The 7,171-nt window shown below is 43.1% G+C and overlaps 1 pseudogene; it reads left to right on the forward strand.

Annotated features, from left to right (window-relative positions):
- The first annotated feature begins 374 nt into the window (after positions 1 to 374).
- On the forward strand, positions 375 to 6,830 carry LOC147705863 (protein spire homolog 1-like; annotated as a pseudogene).
- Positions 6,831 to 7,171: the final 341 nt, after the last annotated feature.

The following is a 7,171-nucleotide window of genomic DNA, read 5'->3' on the forward strand; positions in this document are numbered from 1 at the left end:
GGACGGGAAAATAGCCAAACTATGGTCAGCCTCATCTCTGAACTTGTAAAAAAATATGTGTTACCAAAAGCAGAATCTGTTGATCAGGATTTAACCATTACAAGCACTCATCGTGTACCGGCCGGCCAGTCTTCTGGTGCCAAGTATCCTCGGACAGTAATTGTGAACTTTGGAGACTAACGGATTAAGGAGCAGATGCTTTCACATGACATTAAGAGTAAAGCTGTTCAGATCTCTGGGGATTCATTCCGCATGATTTTTTACCCTATGTCTCCTATATCAGCCTGCAGCAGAAAAGAATTTAAGAGCTTAATTAGTAATTTCCAACTGGTGCTTTTTTCGCGCAATATTTCGACAGGCAAGCAGCTGGCAAAATGGAGACTTTCATGAAGGAAAAAGGCACCATTTTGAAGTGTGCTAATGCCATGCTGGTGCACTGCCAGACGCCCATCTCAGAAGAGCAGGTGTTGGCCCTGTGCAACAAGTGCTACTGCAAGATGAAGCTTCTAGGCAGGGTTCTTCCAAGTGGGCCCCACCACAGGAAACCCCGGTCATAAACAGGGACGGCTCTGTGTCCTTCACCAGCGGCCACATTACTGATCCATTAAGACCAGTGAAAACAGACAAAAAAGTAATTTATTGCCTTGGGTGGATTCTCTTCCAAGCTCTCGACTTTGGGATTCCACACAATGAGGAACGCTTTGTGAGCCAGTTCCTTTGAGAATTTCTTGGTGTAATGATAGGTTTTGATTGTCCGTCTAACTATTTAGGAAAGTGTCCAAAGCAAAGCTGCACCTTTAAGGCCATAATCGAGGCCTGCAAAAAGCGTTTTGTTAATCCTTTGGAAGCAGAAATTTACTACAAAGATGTGTGCCAAGTTGATTTTTCCAAGCAGTGTCCAAGAAAAACGCACTTGGCAAAACTGGAGATTGAGTCACCAAGGACTCTGAACGACTTGAGTCGCCTATGGCTGAAGGTCATAAAAGAATTGTGAAATGGCATTCAATTAATTAGTGCATCAGAGCGACTGTACAAGACACTGCCAGTGAAATACGAGCATAGGCCATTCAAGCACTTGATGGATGATATCCGATACAGACGTTATACACTTCAGAAGGCGACACTCACTGTCTCAAACAAAAGTAGTTTTGAGCAGTCTTTTCTGGATTGGATTTCATCTCATCCCACTCTGAGACCGGCATTGGAGAGAAAACAGAAGGATCTTTCCCATCAGGAACCATGTCTACATGAGCGCCTCATGACCGAAATCAAATCTTCCAAAAATCTGCGCCCGAAGTCTGCCACAACACCAGGGGGCAGATTTATGACAGACTTGCGCCACGTTTACGCCGCCGTTGCGTGACGCAATGGTGCGGAAACGTGGCGCATCCTTGCGACCTATTTACAACGTGACGCATCTAGGCAGATGCGTCACGTTGTAAAGCCCTTCGCCACATGAAACCTGCGTCAGGTTTCATGTGGGCGTTCTGTCGCAGGGTGGGCGTTCCCTCATAGGAAAGCCCCATAAAACTGACGCAGTGAAATCTACAAGATTTCACTGAGTCAGTTTTACGAGGCTGCTGCGTCAAATCCTTACGCCTGCTTGAAGCAGGCGTAAGGAGTGACGCACCACGTTATGTATGGGTGGCCTCTGTACATTGCAGGAGTTGTGTCGCACTTGCGACGCTACTCCAGCAATGCGCCGCCCGTACACCACAAGATGCGTCACGCATCTGTCCTTTCTTGCACCATGGTGCCGCAAGGAGGGAATTGCGTGACACATCAGTTCTGGCGCATCCCTGCTGATTTGCAGAGATACGCCAGAACTCATAAATCTGCCCCCAGGTTTCTATGCAGGATTAAATACCTGGCACCGTAACCACTACAAGAACTCTGTGTCTTCAGAATATCAACTGACAAACCGCTGGATCAGAAAGAGTGTGAAAAAACACTTTGTGGACAGGGAAGGGACAGATCAAGACTCACAGGAAAAGCCATGTTAGAGGTTGGAGTAGAGTTCTGGAGAGTCTTTGGAAAACAGTCTTTCCCAGTTACCATCCTGCAGTACTGAGCTTGACCCAGACTTTGAGTTTGTGCCACTGCTGACGTCATCACATACAAAAAAGAGGAATACTTCAATGCATTGGCACAAGGACAAGTCTTCCTTACACCGCAGATCCAGGTCCTTGGAAAACGCAAGGCTCTTTCTCCAAACAAAGCATCTACCTTACCAGCATGTCCTTCAACCATTGAAGAGATGATCGCGAGCAGGCAAGCCACTATGAATTCCGAAATCCAAGATTTGTTCAACATGCTGGGTTGCAAAATGTCTTCCAAGCATAAGCCTTGTCTGTCCTAATTGCTGCATAGAAATGCTGATTCCCTTCAAAAACTGCATTCATCTCCCGTCAGTTTCTTGAAAGCTTTGAAGACCACCAGAGCTACAGATTCTGCAAATCGGACCAAGAAAATTGATCAGTTCTTCAAAGCCGTACGTCAATGGATTGTTCCAGAGTACAAGTTGTGTTAGAACCATACGAGATGGGAGCAGAGACTTCATTACACAAAAAGGCTATGAGAGACTGCTTTTCCATGAATGTGTGCGCCAAATGCAAGGAGTATCTCTTGAATATCATAGACACCAACCAGAGGAGCAGAGCCACTGAAGTGCCACTTAGGCTATGCTCCATTTTTAAGTATTTTTTTAGTTTTCAAAGCAGGACCTTCTGCTCCTAACCAGTGATTTGATTCCTTTCACCGATCACTCTACTAGAAAGACCTGTCCCCTCTGGAGAGAAATGTGTAAATGGTCCTCAACTTTTTGAGTTGATAGTATTATCGGATGGTTAGTTGGTTAGTGAAGTGAAGGGAATTAGAACTTGACCGAGAAAATATGGATCCCAACATTAGTGTCCCTTGTTTAGAATCCAGGATCGAAGTGTGGAGGACAGACGGAGTTCCAGTGGCATGTGTTGAAATGGCAGCGAAGGAGGAATGAGTATTAGTAGGGATGTGTGTGTGAAATATATGCTTAGCTTGCAATACAGTACTGATTGTGTGATGTCTGTCAGCGACCTTGACGTGTGCTCTGAATGTGGTACAAAGTTGAGCCTGTTATCGGGTCCGACGTCACCTAAGATGCTGGGATATTTGAGAAAGGTGCAGAAGACACCATGTTGTGATTGTCTGCTAAGGTTTTGTGGGGTTTTTCGTGCTATGTCGTCAACAGCCCCATTGAGATAGGGAACTTTTGCATGCAAGATAGAGCTGTAATTGGTGTATTGGACCTTTGTGCACAGGAGGGAAACTATACTGATTTGGATGATTCTCCGCTGGTCGAAGTTTCAGTTGTGGATGTGTGCTGTTTGGGTGAGTGATTCTATTATTTTTTTTACTGGAGCAGACAGTTGTTATTAACAAAAGTGAATGAGAGAGAGAGAGAGTGTGGGTAAAATTGTGGAGGACAGTGAACTGCTGTGAGGAGTGAGAGTGACGTCAAGGGGTGCCATGCTGGTATAGGTCTGTTGTGTAACATCACGCTGGGATTGGTTGAAATTGTTTCTTGGAGGCTGTGCTGTTGTTAGTGATCGTATTGTTGTAGAAATATTGTTTAATTTGTATTTAAGCAAAAAAATTTGAAATAAGAGCTTGAAAAATGAGATGTTTGAAATAAATAAGAGATATGATATGAGGAGATGTAGGGTTGCCTATAGAATTGACGAGGAGGCGCCGCCGGAGGATATGCCAGCACAATATATAGCAATGAAAGTAGAGCTACATACTATTGTTTGGCATACAAATTGGCACAAGATCACAGGGTAAGAAGGTGTATTGATTATTCCTCACTACAGTGCTTTCAATTTGAGAATAACTGATCATTTGAGGGGATATCATGTGCACTGAAACCATACCTTTACCCACATTATTTGAAGCACTTAATGCTTGGGAACGTGTGGCACATGTAAAGCAAGACACAAATATCAAGGGAGGATGACAAAAGATATGCATGCATATGCGGATGCGAGATGGCATGACCAACAAAACAAATGGAAAGTGGATATCATTGAGGTAGAGAGGTTGTACCCTGCTGTAATAGCGATGGAAATAAGGCTGAGAGAAAGAGAAGGGAAAGAAAGGAGGAGTGAAATGCAGACAGTGATAGCGACGCAAGTGACAGCTTATTTGATGGATTGCTAGCGGAACCTCCACCTCCATATAATCGTAAATGGAAAGTGGGGGAAGTGTGAATCCCACTGATAGCTCTGGAGGTGCCTCTGCAATGGCTGCTCCTAGTCCTGGGGTTCTAGAGGTCATATCGACTGGGGAGACACAAACACTAACCACTGGAGTGGAAATGATAACACTAATTTGACTTTTCAGCTTCTGGATGCTCTTACAGCACTGGTAAACATTGGCCCATTGGTTCCTATTTATGATCCTAACTCTCCTGCAAATGGAGGTCAGGGAATGCCTGCTCCTATGAAAGTAAAGGTAGTAGAGAGTTAGATAATGCAATTTGTACCATTGGTTCCTATGAATGTAAGTACACCTTACTTTGCTGAATGGTTTCGGACCCGTAAGGTATTTTCTGGGATTAGTAGGTTTTGACTCACCTGTATGGGAATCCCTCCCAAATGCACACCACAGCACACCTCGAGAGACAACTACTCAAGAGAAGGGAATTGCTGGGGGTCAACATATATTTAATGTCCAAAACTTAGAGAAGTGGTTGAAAGAGTGTAATGAAAAATCACTGGAAATACAAAGTACTGAAATTAGTCATGGAACTATTAAATCAGCTGTAAAGGTGGATTTGATTTATGTGCTCAAATTGAAGACTGAATTGGATGCAATGATAAGTGGAATCTTGAAAATCCATTGAATAGTCTCTTATCAACCAGATGAATTATTGTTCATGAGTAAAGATGTCACTAAAAGAGCAAGACAGGCACATGAGAAGCTATCTGAATTGGCTAATAGATATGATGTTGATATGGAACGAACTAAGGCATTTTAGAAAAAACACAGAATTGCATTTAGTGATCAAGCTATAGAAAGGATACCAGGACTTAAAACACAAATTCGAGAGCTCATACTATGCATTCTAGTTTGGAGTAAATATGATAGATGGGAAGAGAGACGGGCTAAGAGGAAGGCTTCTAAGAGAAAAACGGAAGAACCTCCTCCTGGAGGAGAAAAGGGAGTGGGTGTCCAAGTGTTCCCTTTGCAAGAAGCACTGAGTGAAGGGCATGTTCATGTACCTTGGAGTAGAGGTGATCTTGTGGCAATTACAAATGATTTCCCGAGATTGAGTCAGAAACCTCTGGAGTGGTACAAGCAGGTTGATCGGTTTGTGCAAATTTTAAAGGTGCTGTGGATTGACTTGAGCACATTGCGTAAAATTGTCGTCCCTAGCGATATATGGTCAGTATGAAAGATAACTATAGATTGACCAGAAGGTGAACCTAAAAGAGATCCAGTGACTCATGGTCTGATACCTATAGTAATGAAGAAGTACAAGCAGGTGATTACTTAGTTGAAGGCAAAAGAACCACAACAGTATATTGAGTGGGTAAAAATTGACAGGACGACCCAGGAACCTAAAGAGACAATTCATGCTTTTTATGAAAGATTTTTGTAGGCTTTTAAGCAGTATAGTGGAATGAATACTCTAGAACCCAGGGATATAGGACTATATGTGTCTAGATTTGTATCTGGTTTCAAACCAGAGACTAGTATGATGATACAGAAGTATCTAATCTGTTGGCAGAAAAAGTCTGTTCACGAGATTCTGCGATATGCAATGTATTGCTGTGACAAAGTTGAAATGAAGCACAAAAGGTTGAAAGAGGTTGAAAGAGAAGTTGATGATAGAATAGATGAAGGTGGCTCAGAGGGGTCAAAGAATACTAACACTATGTAGGGAGTGCAGCAGCCTGGGACTCCAATGCAACAAGGAAGATCCTAAGACTAGAGTTGATATTGCCTCTTTGAAAAAGACTAACCATGTCACTACTGTGATAGGGTGGGGCAATTGAAGGAAGAATGTGGTTTAAATCCTGCTAATCAGGAACAGATTTGGGGTTTGGTTCAGTCTCAGGAAAATGTTGTACAGCCTCAAAATCATTCTAGTTCACAAGGTCCTGTGATGCAGGTACTGCAACCTCCAATAGCACTTTAGGCTGAAGGTAATCATAGATTTTATCCGACTATGGACATGAATGCAAATCAGAACATGTCTCAGAGTCATCCATTGTTGGAGACTTCCAATGATTATGATACATTTCCATTCTTATGACGGTGCCTCAGGGGGAGGAGAAGGACCGTACAGTTGATGCAGTCTTAGAGATGGACCAGAGTGGACCATATCTCGATGCCTATATAGATGGCCACATGTCACTTTTTTGATTGGCACTGGTGTTATCCACTCTAAAGTGGGAACAGCAGAGGCTCCAAACCTATCCCTCTCCGTAAAAACAATCCAAGCTGTAAGAGTTACAAATAGACGATTGTTGAATCCTTTTACTGAAGAAGTACCTATAAAGACTGGGACATTTATAGATAATCATTAATTTGTGGTGTGTGATTTTAGTCCTGTATGCCTTTTAGGATGTGATTTTCTGTACAAATTAAATAGCGCCATCTAGAGTACACCAAAGAGAATAGAACTCCAAACAAATGATAAGGACATTGGCTTTAAGCTAGCGAATAAGAATTTAAATGTCTCATTGTTCCCCAGGTTGACAGTGGAAGACTTATCATTGGATCTCAGAGATACAGTGAAAGACCTAGATTGGGATTTCTCTGGAAAGGACATCGGACTCATCTGAGGGGTTGAGTCATGTACATATCCAAGTGTAGTCAAATGCAAAATATCCACAACTCCACAGTATAATCTGGCACCCGAAACAGTCGCTGGAATTTCACCTGTGATTGAAACAATGATTGAACAAGGTATTCTGAAGGAGATGCTGGGATGTCCATGTAGTTCACCCATTATGGGCTTACAGAAGCCAAGTGGCAAGTACTGCATTGTGCAGGATCTCTGAAAGGTTAATACCATAGTGGTTCCTTGTTGTCCTGTGGTACCGAATCCATCTGTGACAGCTGCGGCCCATGCAGGTAAGAGCGGTGGGGCAGTGGGGGGATTTTGACAGACGACGATTAGGGA

The sequence above is a fragment of the Lissotriton vulgaris genome, chromosome 7 (genome assembly GCF_964263255.1).
Source record: "Lissotriton vulgaris chromosome 7, aLisVul1.2, whole genome shotgun sequence".
NCBI classification, from domain to species: Eukaryota; Metazoa; Chordata; class Amphibia; order Caudata; family Salamandridae; genus Lissotriton; species Lissotriton vulgaris.